This window comes from Hyperolius riggenbachi, chromosome 5, assembly GCF_040937935.1.
Source record: "Hyperolius riggenbachi isolate aHypRig1 chromosome 5, aHypRig1.pri, whole genome shotgun sequence".
NCBI lineage: Eukaryota > Metazoa > Chordata > Amphibia > Anura > Hyperoliidae > Hyperolius > Hyperolius riggenbachi.
Genome location: NC_090650.1, coordinates 408,518,361 through 408,533,470, shown reverse-complemented (window position 1 = coordinate 408,533,470; position 15,110 = coordinate 408,518,361).

The window sequence follows — 15,110 nt, the reverse complement described above, 5'->3', positions numbered from 1 at the left end:
TGGGCTATTGGAAGCCCCAGGTGAGTAAAACTCATTTTTTTTTGACAACGCCAATAGAAAAATCTCCATGCCTCCAAACCAGAGGCATATCTAGGTAAAATTGTGCCCATGTCAAACACTGAAATTGTGCCCCCCCATCAGAACACTCTAACAGCTTCCTACCCCGTCCTCATAGGCAGAGCAACCCCTTCACACAATCAGAACCCTCTCTTTACAAATAAAGGCACTCCTCCCACAGAGCCCTCACTCCCCACACAAATGAATTATCAGGATACCAGAATATTTACTATGCCCCCAGATTTATACATTAAGTAGCATCAAGTAGTCACATGCCTCCAGATAAAAAACCAAGCAGTCACATGCCTCCAGATAAAAGAATCTGAAAGGGAGGGAGAGAGAGGGGTGGGAAAAGAGAGGGAGGGAGGCTGGGCAGGCAGGCTAAGAAGAGCTGCATTGCCATGACAATGGGCGCCGGTGCCGTGTTTTATTAAAGCAGACTCATTTTGGGGGGGGGTGGGCCTGGGGCGCCTATGGCACGAGGCCATGCCTGCACCCCTGTAGATCCGCCATTGCTCCCAAGTCCCATCTCCCAAATGTGTACATCTGACGTCACTTGCGTTTAACCCCTCAGTCACGCGCACACTTCCGGACAGCAAGTGTGTCACCCAACTTCGCCGGTATGCACATGCTGGTCCTTTTCATCCCCATCCTGACTGCTGCATTTGATCCGACAATTCCAAGCTGAATAAATTTGAAAAAATACCTCAACATCTCATTGAAAATCCCTACTAAGCAAGCTAAAATAAATAAAAAATAAAAATAAATAATTCCGGTAAAGAATAGATCTAAACTGAAGGGTTTGCCAATTTCTCAGCAATAGTGGAATTCTACTTTAAGCAGGCTTCAAGGCCTGAAGTCTCAAAAACCACCTGGCGTTTTCTGCTTATTACTCATGTATTAGATGCACTTTTCTCACCTTAAAAAATGCCAGAGCCCCTAAAGCAGCCTGAAGCATTCCTATTGAAATGCTGGTCTGAGGGTCGGAAAGTCCATCAAAAATGCATCAAAAACACAGGCGCTGCTTCCAGGAAACAATCTTTTCATTCTCTGTGTGTGCCAGTGGTGTACTATTAGGGGATTATGTTACTGCTGCTGGGCCCATGGATTAGAGGACCCCTCTAGGACACCGTTCCCGAGGGCATGGCAGGTCCTCTTCCCATCCTCTTCAGCGCAGCTCATTACTTGGCCGTGCAGCCAATCATTTTGTAGCTCCAGTCCAGTAGCGTACGTACGTAGCCCCAGTGTAAGTTTTACATTGGGCCCCCTCAAGCACTCTATAGATAACAATTGAAATGTAGCACCAAAACCTGCCCAGGATAGCTGCAGTGTTTGAGAAGTGTAAGCTGGGAAGGAGAACAGTCTATTAATGGTTACAACTAATCAAAGCACATATAGAGGCAGGCCCGCATTTACCTCAGAGGAGCCTATAGGCAAAGATGTCCTGGCACCCTAGACTCCGCCCTCCATGAACCTACAAACACCCTCCAAACTGCACCGCAAGTGTGCTGCCTGTCCCAGCTCTCCCTTACTTCCCTTGCCCAGCATAGCTAGCTGCAGGTGCCCCTTAGTATTAGGTAGCAGGAAATACCCTCAATATTAAGTAGCTAGAGTTGCACCCAAGAATTAAGTAGCTAAAGGAACCTCAATATTTAGTAGCTAGCGGTGTTCCCCAAGTATTAGTTAGCTAGAGGTACCACTGACTGAACGGGCGATCTTGACAGTTGAGTGCCAAAAGCAGGTTGAGTAATCTCTTATGTACTATCTCATCAGGACTCTGCATAGAGAAGGAGGGAGAGAGGCACTTAGGGAGGGGAATAGGTCGCCTTTCCATCATCAGGAGCCTGTAGGCACGTGCCTACAGTGCCTTATGGTAAATCCGGCCCTGTATAGAGGTGATCATTACCAGCTTAGTACCAACAAAGAGCTAATACAGCAGTTGAAGGCCCTTACTGGCCCCTCTGATCCAGGGTTCCTGGTGCACTTGCTACCTCAGCATCCCCTATTGCAGTGATGGCTAACCTTGGCACTCCAGCTGTGGTGGAACTACAAGTCCCATGAGGCATTGCAATACTCTGACAGCTCTAAGCATAACTCGGGGAGGCAGAGGCATGATGGGATTTGTAGTTTTGTCACAGCTGGAGTGCCAAGGTTAGCCATCACTGCCCTACTGCAATTATTATTATTATTATTATGTATTTATATAGCGCCGACATATTACGCAGCGCTGTACAGTGTATATATATATCTTGTCACTAATTGTCCCTCAAAGGAGCTCACAATCTAATCCCTACCATTGCCTATGTCTATATTATGAAGTGTAAGTACTGTAGTCTAGGGCCAATTTTAGAGGGAGCCAATTAACTTATCTGTATGTTTTTGGAATGTGGGAGGAAACCGGAGTGCCCGGAGGAAACCCACGCAGACACGGAGAGAACATACAAACTCTTTGCAGATAGTGCCCTGGCTGGGAATGCCACTGCTCCAGTCGGTGACGTAACTAAAATTCATGGGGGCTCCCAGCAAATCTTGTATGCTGCCCCCACAATGTTCTCACCCCTTCCCTTGCCTGCCTTTGGTGACCTGGGCTACTTAACCCTTGTCTCTAAATGCATATGGCTATGTATTTTGTGTATCTGGTGGGCACCTGGCTACTTCTTTTATCTAAGAGGAACTGGCTACTTAGTTATTTTATCTATAAGGTGTATAGCTTTTTAATTTTGCAAATGGATGCACATGGGTACTTGCAGTGGCGTAGCTAAGGAGCTGTGGGCCCCGATGCAAGTTTTATAATGGGGCCCCCCAAGCACTCTATATATAACAATTGATACGGCGCACCAAAACCTGCCAATGGCAACGACAGTGTCAGAGGTGCAAGAAGGGGTTGGGGAACAGCTTGTTAATGATTACCACTATTCAAAGTATCTATAGAAGTGATTATCATGAGCACAGGACCAATAGAGAGCTAATACTGTAGTTGAGGGAGGACCCCGATGCGGTCGCAACCTCTGCAACCCCTATTGCTACGTCCCTGGGTACTTAAAAGGGGCACCTCGCTATTTAAAGTGAACCCAAAAAAACATATACTTACCTAAGAAGAGGAAAGCCTCTGGATCCTCTAGAATTCTCCCATGTCCTCTTTGTTGTTGCTGCTGCCTAGACCTTCTGGAAGATCCGGGCCAGGCTCCTCTTCATACACCCGTGCTAGCATGAAAGCGCGGACATACTCGCGCAGGAGCAGAATGGCCGCAATTATGCATAAAGAAGAGCGCGGCCTGGTTGCTCAAACCGACAAGCAGCATGGGAAACCACAACAAGATCTACAAGTTTTTTTGACCTGAGGTGCGAGGGCATAGATTTCAATCAGACACGCCGCGCAAGCTGGTTGCTCTCACCATTCCCACCACTGCATCAGCTCGCTCTGCTACAATCTCAGTCAATCTCAGTCAAGTGCCAATTTCATTGGACTCTGACCTTGTGGTTACTGTGAGCCAATCACATAACTAAATAGGGAAAGGACAGCTGTGGATCCGAGATAAACTTTTACTCATTGCATAATTGTGTTCCTTTCATACAGTTTATAGGGCATTCCTCAAGCCAAATACCTTTTTTATTCTGTTTTAATACTCTAATTACCTATAAACTAAACAACTCTCACCCACAGCTTTTCCAGAGTGCCAAGGTAGCAAGGGCTTATGGGGGCTCAGTCTGGACAGGAGGAGGATGAGGTTACTAGCCAGAGATTTCAGAGGCAGAGGGGAGGAGGAGAGGGGATTGAATTTGTCACAGGCTGAGGGCTAGAGATGCTATCAGCTTGCCTCTGTGTAATGATTACAAACAAAACATGGCTGCTCTCATTGTATCACAGGAATAATTAATCCTAAACTGTTGAAGCTGTTTGCAGCTAGATATGTTGTGAAAACTATTTAAACTTTAGATAAGATATATAGACAAGTTACTTATTATAGTTTTTCATCTCGGAAAGGGCCAGAACCATCTGGTCCTAAAGTGGTTAAAGGAAATATTCTGAAAAACTAAACATTTCTTCTGGAACTAAAAATCTGGAATGTACATAAAGAGATAACCACAGGGAATGGAACAGAAAAAAAAGGCAGGAAGCTTTGCCTATTGTGATGGAGCGGCGTGTTCTGTACATGCAGATAGGCACCCTTTTATAACAAGTTAGAACTCTTTACTGAAGAAAAACATTCAGAGGTAATACCATACACCACCATCAGGTAATACAGCTTACTTAGAACAGAGAGAATACAGAGTGAATATGGGAAATACAATACCATAGAGATCATCACCATGCATTACAGACAGTTAAGCTGGCCATACACTGGCCCGATTTGCCGCCGTTTCGACAGCAGATTCGATCACTGGGATCGAATCTGTTGCCAATCGTTCATGCTACACGCCGAATTTCGATCCATTTCGTCCGATCCCGTCGATCGCTCCGTGCGGAAAATTACCGTCGATTGCCCGCGGGTAGGGATCGCATCGATAGCAGCGTTCGAGTGCCCGACGACCTACGCAATAGAGCGGCAATACATTACCTGCTCCGCCGGCGTGACTACCCCCGGTCACCGCTGCTTCTTCTCCGCTCTGGTCTCCGGCATGCTTCAGTTCCTCCTGCCCGGCAGGAAGTTTAAACAGTAGAGGGCGCTCTACTGTTTAAACTTCCTGCCGGGCAGGAAGAAGTAAAGCATGCTGGACCTGGAGACCAGAGCGGAGAAGACAGCGGAGACCTGGGGACTGGAGTCTCGCCGGTGGAGCAGGTAATGTATGCGGGAAGGGGGGGGGGGGGCGGCGGCAGCACCACTACCACCACAATAGATTGTGAACGGTTTCAGGCTGAAATCGGTTCACAATCTGTTTGCAGTAAAGGTAGCCATACGATCCCTCTCTGATCAGATTCGATCTGAGAGGGATCTATCTGTTGGTCGAATCTGATGGCAAATCGACCAGTGTATGGCTACTTTTACATCTTGTGGTTGCTTTACTGTACTGCAGCTTAAGTAATAATGTTGTTAAAGCCAACATAGTGTCTGCGATGAAGGTTGGGGAAGTGCAAACTCTTCAAGCGGTGAACAGCACTATGGTCCGATGTGATGATGATTGGGGATGTGTCTGGTGCTCCCCAAACAGTGGCACAAAGTGAAGTAATTCCACTATACTGTTTAGTAAATTAGCCCCTTTGACATGTAGGACAATATATATAGTTTTTTGGCCATAAATCTGAAAAACCACCCATTGTTCAATCCCCAATGTGCCTTATTACAACTTACAAGGCCACATAATCCTAATTGTCCAGGTATTTAATGGTGGTCCTAATAGGCTTGGAGGATAAAGCCACACAGTTCTGTCTCTGTTGGCAAAACTAGCTTTCCAATCTCAGGAGTTTTTCTCGGCTCATTTTTGCAAAAAAAAAGGTAAAGAAAAAGGAAAAGAAAAAAGTCCTAATCTTCTTAAACAGCAATCATACTTCTAAAATACTGGTTTCCTGTCATCGGAGGATCTAGGGAGCCTCAAACCGTCCTCCACAAAGAACTCAAACACCTTCAATCGCTTCTCCTTAAATAGCCGGAGACTGTATTAGCGCTGAACGGAGGCGCTGTTAACAAAGTGAGGCAAGCAATTGATGGCAGACAATAGATTGCATTGTATTGGATTGCATTAGCTTGTCTGGGAATATCTCTGCTGCGCCGGAAAATGGCCTGTGAAATAGATTTTAACGTTATTAAGCCATTCACCCAAAAGTGTCAGAGGAAGATGGGTAATTCTTCTCTTTGTGCTCAGTCGGCTAATGGGGAAATAAGTTATACTTTGGAAGTTTCAGAGTTTTGAAGGTTGGCACTTAGGAAATATCTGGTCACAATATAAACTTTAGGATGGGGTGTCGGAGTGAGGAGTTTTGTTTTCCTTAAAGAGTCTGCTAGCGGGAGAAAATCTAGTCCGCACAATGACTCGAGCCCCAAGAGGGTCATCTGTGTACCAGCCAGTCGGGGCGGAGGATTTCAGAGCCGGTGGTACTCAAACTCCCCACCAGAGTCAAAGGTAAATATGAACTATGCTGACAGAGGAACAGGGAGGCTGCCACCAAATGCAGCAGGGATGGGACTTCAATACCAGGTAAGGACACGGGGTGCGTGCTCCTGTATAGTTCAATTAACAAAGGAGAAGAGGAAAGCAAGGTACTGCTCCTTTAAAAGCCCATTTAACATCTGCTCTGTGTTTATTATGCAATCTGCAGCCTTACCCTGCATTGCAAGCATTCCAACATAATCATAAATGTTTCTGCTGTAATAAATCTTATCTCAGTCAGCCTGGCTCTATTTGGTACATTGTCAAGGAGAGGGAAGCTTGTTATCTCCTCCCACATTTCTGCACCTTACTGATTGGCTTCGGGCAGTTCAGTGTGATATTTCCCCTTCCACATTCCTGTTCCTCACTGATTGGCTGAGGGCAGTTCATGAGGCTGAGAAGGGAAATACACCTCACCCCTCTGCAGAAGCTGCTGAAATACATTCTATACTGTGCTCACCTGTGTTTACAAAGCAAGCTAGATATGACAGTTCGAGATTGGCTTCAGTCAGAGGCTGTAAAGATGGAAAATGCCTGAAACAGTTTTCGATTTATTTACTATATATAAAATTCACTGAAATCAAAATGTGGACAGTACAATACATATGTTATATAAGTAGAGCAATTATTTATCTACTTATATATGTGTTTTTTTTTCCTGGGATAGTAAGCTGCCCATGCTGCTTTAAGAGACCAGTGCCTTTCTTTCCTCTCCTCCTTTGCTGTAAGTATGGACTAGTTTAGGGGATTACAAAACAAAGGTTTGAGTTAGTATTAGGGTAGAATGTTTGTGGAGGTGAAGCTTCTGTGGCCCAGGAAAGATGCACCCCTTATTCATTCGATTTGAAGCAAAGCACAAAATTAGAGGCCCCTTATTTGAAAGTATATCAGTCCACCAGCGATGTAAAGTGAAGTAACAATGCAGAGTTGTTTCTATAAGGAACACTCAGCTTCAGACGACGTAGTTATCATGGAAGTTAATGTCAAAATGGGTGAAACAAAAGATTTAAGTGATTTTGAATGAGGGATGATCATCTGTGCAAGAAGAGCTGTTGCCAGCATCTTTGAAACGCATGGGCGTAGCACTTACCCCTGCTATCCCTGCCACCGCAGGGGGCCCCCGGAGGCTTTAGGGGTTCCTCTTTGCCCCTCTCCCCAACAGCAAGTACAGCCAATTAGCAAAAAAGCTCCCATTTGCTCAAAAAACTATCCCTGCCACCTCCTCCCGCCATGCAGAGTAGCGAGAGCGTCTGTCATATTTTACTGCTTCTAGACGCAGCTTCATAGCAGAACACTCTCTGCTGCCATCCGCCGGCTCCTAATCACGTGACCCTCATGGGGTTTGGGAACCAAGTGGGCCACATGCTATCATTTTTGCAGGGGGGGGGGGCATTTTAAATGGATACCCAGGTAGCAACAGGCTGTGTTTTCTATTAATTGTGGCCTTTAAACACTTGGGGACCGTGGGCTTACACCCCCTAGTGACCAGGCTATTTTTTACAATATAGGCCACTGAAGCTTTAAGGCCTCGCTGCATGGCCACACAACTCAGCACACAAGTGATTCCCCCTACCTTTTATGCCCACCAACAGAGCTTTCTGTTGGTGGGCTTTGATTCCTGCTGGGATGTTTGTTTAATGTTTTTATATATTTATTTGTTTCTTAATAAATTGTACTTTTTTTTTTTTTATTTCCCTCCCTCCCCCTGCTAGCCAATCCCAGCGATCGGCTCTCATAGACATGAGCCTATGAGAGACGATTGCTCTCCTGCCTCCCAGGGGGGGGCAGCCATGTCACAAGGCTGTCCCCTCTGCCGTAGATCGCAGCGCTGTACAGTGTAAATAGATGGCGGTTTCGTCGTCTAACAGTCTCCTAGTGGTGATCGCCACTGGGGGGCTGATGATGGAAGCGGAGATGCGTGCGCATTGATGCACGGGATCTCCTGCAAAACCCCGCCCCAGGACTTGACGCCAATTGGCGTTAGGCAGTCCTGGGGCTGCTGTCGCGTTCACGCCAATTGGCGTGACGCAGTCGTTATGTACTGTAGTTAATGATCCAATCTTTTTCATTTAACCTTAACACTTCTATGTAATTATATACAGGACTGGTTACAGTATCCATTCAATACATTCAGTCATTTACCCTTATACTACACATAGATTTGGTAAGATGGCCACTAATGGTCCAATTTCTAGCGAAAAATCATTCGAGCGATCAGAAAGTCTGATCAGATTGGTTGTAAATAATCTCAGTTTATGTTCAAATTATAAAACACTGCGCCACAGTTCACACAATGATTATCACTCCTTTAACACTCAACAGTCAATGGGATCGCTGCAGAAAAGTCCAATCACTGGGCAATAAAGTGAGTTGTGTGAGCGAGCAGTTACCAGGCAGCAGCGAGCAGTTACCAGGCAGCAGCGACCAGTTACCAGGCAGCAGCGACCAGTTACCAGGCAGCAGCGAGCAGTTACCAGGCAGCAGCGAGCAGTTACCAGGCAGCAGCGAGCAGTTACCAGGCAGCAGCGAGCAGTTACCAGGCAGCAGCAGGCAGTTACCAGGCAGCAGCAGGCAGTTACCAGGCAGTAGCAGGCAGTTACCAGGCAGCAGCAGGCAGTTACCAGGCAGCAGCAAGCAGTTACCAGGCAGCAGCGAGCAGTTACCAGGCAGCAGCGAGCAGTTACCAGGCAGCAGCGAGCAGTTACCAGGCAGCAGCAAGTAGTTGTGAGTTTGAGAGGCTTTTCACTGCCTATCAACTGTCCGTGGAAAAGAGGCCTTAGGAAGACTACCACTGACTGCATGACAGGAGGCACCCTATATAAGGCCTCTTTTCCACAGACAGTTGAATTGTGTGCTCAGCAAGTAGTTACCAGGCAGCAGCGGGCAGTTACCAGGCAGCAGTGGGCAGTTACCAGGCAGCAGTGAGCCATTACCAGGCAGCAGTGAGCCATTACCAGGCAGCAGTGAGCCGTTACCAGGCAGCAGTGAGCCGTTACCAGGCAGCAGCGAGCAGTTACCAGGCAGCAGCGAGCAGTTACCAGGCAGCAGCGAGCAGTTACCAGGGCAGCAGCAGGCAGTTACCAGGCAGCAGCGGGCAGTTACCAGGCAGCAGCGGGCAGTTACCAGGCAGCAGCGGGCAGTTACCAGGCAGCGGCGGGCAGTTATCAGGCAGCGGCGGGCAGTTACCAGCCAGCGGCGGGCAGTTACCAGGCAGCAGCAAGTAATTACCAGGCAGCAGCGAGTAGTTACCAGGCAGCAGCGAGTAGTTACCAGGCAGCAGCGGGCAGTTACCAGGCAGCAGCGGGCAGTTACCAGGCAGCAGCGGGCAGTTACCAGGCAGCAGCGGGCAGTTACCAGGCAGCGGCGGGCAGTTACCAGGCAGCGGCGGGCAGTTACCAGCCAGCAGCGGGCAGTTACCAGGCAGCAGCAAGTAATTACCAGGCAGCAGCGAGTAGTTACCAGGCAGCAGCGAGCAGTTACCAGGCAGCAGCGAGCAGTTACCAGGCAGCAGCGAGCAGTTACCAGGCAGCAGCGAGCAGTTACCAGGCAGCAGCGAGCAGTTACCAGGCAGCAGCGAGCAGTTACCAGGCAGCAGCGAGCAGTTACCAGGCAGCAGCAAGTAGTTGTGAGTTTGAGAGGCTTTTCACTGCCTATCAACTGTCCGTGGAAAAGAGGCCTTAGGAAGACTACCACTGACTGCATGACAGGAGGCACCCTATATAAGGCCTCTTTTCCACAGACAGTTGAATTGTGTGCTCAGCAAGTAGTTACCAGGCAGCAGCGGGCAGTTACCAGGCAGCAGTGAGCCATTACCAGGCAGCAGTGAGCCGTTACCAGGCAGCAGTGAGCCGTTACCAGGCAGCAGCGAGCAGTTACCAGGGCAGCAGCAGGCAGTTACCAGGGCAGCAGCAGGCAGTTACCAGGCAGCAGCGGGCAGTTACCAGGCAGCAGCGGGCAGTTACCAGGCAGCAGCGGGCAGTTACCAGGCAGCGGCGGGCAGTTATCAGGCAGCGGCGGGCAGTTACCAGCCAGCGGCGGGCAGTTACCAGGCAGCAGCAAGTAATTACCAGGCAGCAGCGAGTAGTTACCAGGCAGCAGCGAGCAGTTACCAGGCAGCAGCGGGCAGTTACCAGGCAGCAGCGGGCAGTTACCAGGCAGCAGCGGGCAGTTACCAGGCAGCGGCGGGCAGTTACCAGGCAGCGGCGGGCAGTTACCAGCCAGCGGCGGGCAGTTACCAGGCAGCATCAAGTAATTACCAGGCAGCAGCGGGCAGTTACCAGGCAGCAGCGGGCAGTTACCAGGCAGCAGCGGGCAGTTACCAGGCAGCAGCGGGCAGTTACCAGGCAGCGGCGGGCAGTTACCAGGCAGCAGCGAGCAGTTACCAGGCAGCAGCGAGCAGTTGTGAGTTTGAGAGGCTTTTCACTGCCTATCAACTGTCTGTGGAAAAGAGGCCTTAGGAAGACTACCACTGACTGCATGACAGGAGGCACCCTATATAAGGCCTCTTTTCCATGGACTGTTGAGCTGTGTGCTCAGCACGCAGTCACCAGGCAGCAGTGAGCAGTTGTGTGAGTTTGGACTCCTTTCCACAGACTGTTTGTAGGTAGTGAAATGCCTCTCAAACTCTCACTGCTGCCTAGTAACTGCTTACTTCTGCCTGGTAACTGCTTGTTGCTGCCTAATAACTGCTTGCTGCTGCCTGGTAACTGCTTGCTGAGCACACAGCTCAACAGTCCATGAGAAGGCGGCCTTATGGCCCATACTCACGAGGGACTTTTGTCGCCTCAACACGCGGCGCGCGCATGTTGCGGCGACAGGTCGCCCGTGAGTATGGGCCGTTGCACACGCGCGCACCCCGAACTGTCGCCCGTCGCTCATGTCGCCATGCGATTGAAAGTTTCAATCGCATGGCGACAGTCGCCGCCGCACCTCCGCCGCAACTGTCGCTAGTCCGCGTGAGTACGCGGACTAGCGACAGCAACCTCCATTAAAGTATATGGAGCTTCCGGCGGAGGGAGGAAGAACGTCGGCGACAGCTTCCGCCTCGCCGCTGGTCCCTCTTCCGCGTGTGTACGCGGAGGGACCTGGCGAGGAGCTGTCGCCCACACGCTCACGTGTGCTGGCGACAGGCAACATTTGCAGCCCGTGAGTACAGGCCATTAGAGAGGCATTTCACTGCCTATCAAGAGTCTGTGGAAAAGACGCCTAACACTGTAGTAATAATGCTGAACTTCATGTATGATTTTATAATGGATTTTTCACAAAAGAGATGGAATCTTCCTTTAAGGCTAGGTTCACAATGTGGCATTACATATGTTGTAACAGCTGCATTATAACACAGAACGTTGCACTTCGATACAAAGCAACGTTCACAGTGCAATGGTCTGACAGAGTGCAGTATCCCAGCGCCCTGTGGTATCCTGCGTGTGGTGCGGTTACAGCAGAACACCTGTATTAGCATGCGACATTGCTTCCTTGTTCTATTGCCGCTGTTAAAGGGAACACAATGCAACTCTCACTGTGAACCTATATGGAAACTGAAGTGAGAGGGATATGGAAGCTGCCATATTTAGTTCCTTTTAAACAATGCAAATTGTCTGTCTGTCCTGTTGATCCTCTGCCTCTAATACTTTGAGCTAAAGACCCTGAACACACATGCAGATGGGGTATTTCTGACAAACATCTGACTGGATTAGTTGCATGCTTGTTTCAGGTGTGTGATTCAAACATTACTGCAGCCAAATAAATTAACAGGACAGTCAGGCAACTAATATTGTTTAAAAGGAAATAAATGTTGCAGCCTTTATATGTCTCTCGCTTCAGGTTCTCTTTAGGCCTCTTTTCCACAAACTGTTGAGCTGTGTGCTCAGCAAGCAGTTGCCAGGCAGCAGCGAGCAGTTACCAGGCAGCAGCAAGCAGTTACCAGGCAGCAGCAAGCAGTTACCAGGCAGCAGCGAGCAGTTACCAGGCAGCAGCGAGCAGTTACCAGGCAGCAGCGAGCAGTTACCAGGCAGCAGCGAGCAGTTACCAGGCAGCAGCGAGCAGTTACCAGGCAGCAGCGAGTAGTTACCAGGCAGCAGCGAGTAGTTACCAGGCAGCAGCGAGTAGTTACCAGGCAAGCAGTGGAAAAGAGGCCTTAAAGTGGACCTGAACTCTTCCCAGGGCCGGTTCTAGATTTTTTGCTGCCTGAGGCAAACTTGTGAGGATGCGCCCCCTGATTTGAAATGATCGCACCGCACCCGACAATTTACTCCTGCTTCAATTAATGTTCTCACGTGACATGCTGCAGCTCAACACAATAGCACACTGGCTGGCTGTGAGTCTGTGACAAACAAACTGCTCTCCCTCAGCCACTCCATTCCTCCCCAGGAAGTTACACACAGTACAAAAATGCTGCCCCTGAAATCTTTGCACCTGATGCAAATGTTTCACCTTGTTTCATGAGAGAACCGGCCCTGACTCTTGCACAGGACAGAGGGAAAACATTGAGAAATGCATCCTGTATGTGTTTAGAAAGGTTAGCTTGTCTAATCCTCCCTCATCTGTGACCAATCACAAATTGTAATGTGATCTCTTCAGCTGTGTCAGCTGACTGCCATGGCAGAGAGTTAGGCCTCTTTTCCACGAACAGTTTACAGGCAGTGAAATGCCTTTCAAACTCTCACAACTGCTGACTGCTGCTTGGTAACTGCTTGTTGCTACCTGGCAACTGCTGCCTGGCAACTGCTTGCTGAGCACACAGCTCAACAGTTCATGGAAGCCTTAATTGGTAAACACAGGATGTTAGCGCTATGTCTGCTTCCATGAAAGCAGGAAGTAGACAGTGCTGATTTATTGCAGCATTTGTATCAGCTGTAACAAAGAAAAGTTTTTCTTTAGGCCTCTTTTCCATTAACTGTTGAGCTGTGTGCTCAGCAAGCAGTTGCCAGGCAGCAGTGAGCAGTTACCAGGCAGCGACAAGCAGTTACGAGGCAGCAGTGAGCAGTTGTGAGAGTTTGAGACAGTTCGTGGAAAAGAGGCCTCAAAGAGAACCTGAACTGAAAAGTAAAATTAAAAATAAACAAACATGTCCTACTTACCTCCCGTGTAGTCTACTCATCAATCTCTTTATCCTCTCCTGCGTCCTGTTTATCCACTGTGATCAATGGAATTCTCTATCCTCCATTCCAAAAATGGCCATTACCCCATAACAGCTTCCTGGTCAGCACACTGTAAGGCCCAGTGCACACCAAAACCGCTAGCAGATCCACAAAACGCTAGCGGTTTTTGGAGCGGATTTCAGAGCGATTCTAGGTATGTTTAGAGACGTTTTCTAAACACACCTAGCGGTTTTGGGTGCGTTTTTGGGTAGCAGATTACACATATTGTTACATTAAAAGCAGTAACTGAATAGCTTCTGTAACAAAAACGCCTGGCAAACCGCTCTGAAGTAGCGTTTTTCAGAGCGGTTTGCGTTTTTCCTATACTTTACATTGAGGACGAAACGCTTCCGAAAACCGCAAACGTGCAGCAGGAGGCGCGTTTGCGGCTTGGCAAAAACCTCAAACCGCCGGTGTGCACTCTCCCATTGCAATACATTAGCCAAGCGTTTTTACAGGCGGATGCGGCCGGCGGATCGCTCCAAAAACCGCTCGGTGTGCACTAGGCCTTAAACTGTAACATCGCCCACTTGAGCCATAGGGAAACATGGACATTACCTTGCACATCAGTTGTAACTTGTAACTGACAGCCACTGATATATTTCAGTTCTGACAAAATCTTGTCAGAACTGGAAGGGATCACTGTAAGAAGATAATGGTGAGCGTCTGAGAGGAACTGACAGTGAGGTAAGTATCTTATATTCATTTGTAGCTACTTTGTGTGTTTATTTTAAATAATTTTACTCAGTTCAGGTTCCCTTTAAAGGTTATTATGCTGTTGCTTATCGTTTAGAGCAGAGAGGAAGTTCTGAGTTCAGGTCCGCTTTAAAAGAGAAATAGTTTATTGCAATGTAAGACACATCTTGTTATTTCCTTATTACTCCGCAGTAGAGGGACTTTTGACCAGCGGGATATTTGGTTTGCTCCGAAGACAAATTTTCCATTTAGGCGCAAAAAAGAGAAATAAGGAACCGAGCCGCGTCACCTTATAACATGGAAGAAAATCACCATATTTGTAATTCTGCGCACGCCGTGGAGTGAAATCTCAGCGCTGCTTCAGGAACAAAACTAGATTATCTGCTGCTTGTGATGAATTTGACTGGGCCAGGAGAGGGGTAACGGCAATTTGTCTCACTTTATAGACAGGAAGCCTATTTGTGCCGCGTTCTCCCCGTGTTCTGTAACAAAGGAACATAATAAAATATACCACCTGAAAAATGAACTCAATTTACATCTTGTTACCTCACTACATCAAAGAGAATGGAGTGAATGGAACAGGGCTCATAAATCATGAATAATTGTGGTTACGTCTCGGCTTTGCAAAATATGAGCGTGGGGTGTTAGGGGACGCTTTATCCTACTTCTGGTGGACAGCGAGGGAGAGCCATGGACCTATTTACAATCAAACTCCAGCTCAAACTTTTGTCTTTTCATTTTGGAAATAATAGGAAAGGATTGTAGCTCCTTTTACAGTAGATCTTTGTCGCTGTGTTTGGTTGTGGAGATTTACTTCCTGTTTGGTTGAGGAGGTTCACTTCCTGTTATGGTGACACCCAGGGTTCTGAGGAGAGCAGAGCGTCCTGTCCATTCTCCACACGCTGACTGACAAAACAATAAAACCCCCATCTTGGTCAGGGCCGGATTTACCATAAGGCACTGTAGGCACGTGCCTACAGGCGCCTGATGATGGAAAGGCGTCTGACTCCTCTCCCCAAGTGCCTCCCTCCTTCCCCATTCCCCAAGCAGAGCTTAAATGAGCGGTTACTTACCCAGCTCTCATTCCACTTACGAGATCTCCCTTTAACAGGGGGGGGGGGGGGTGGAAGT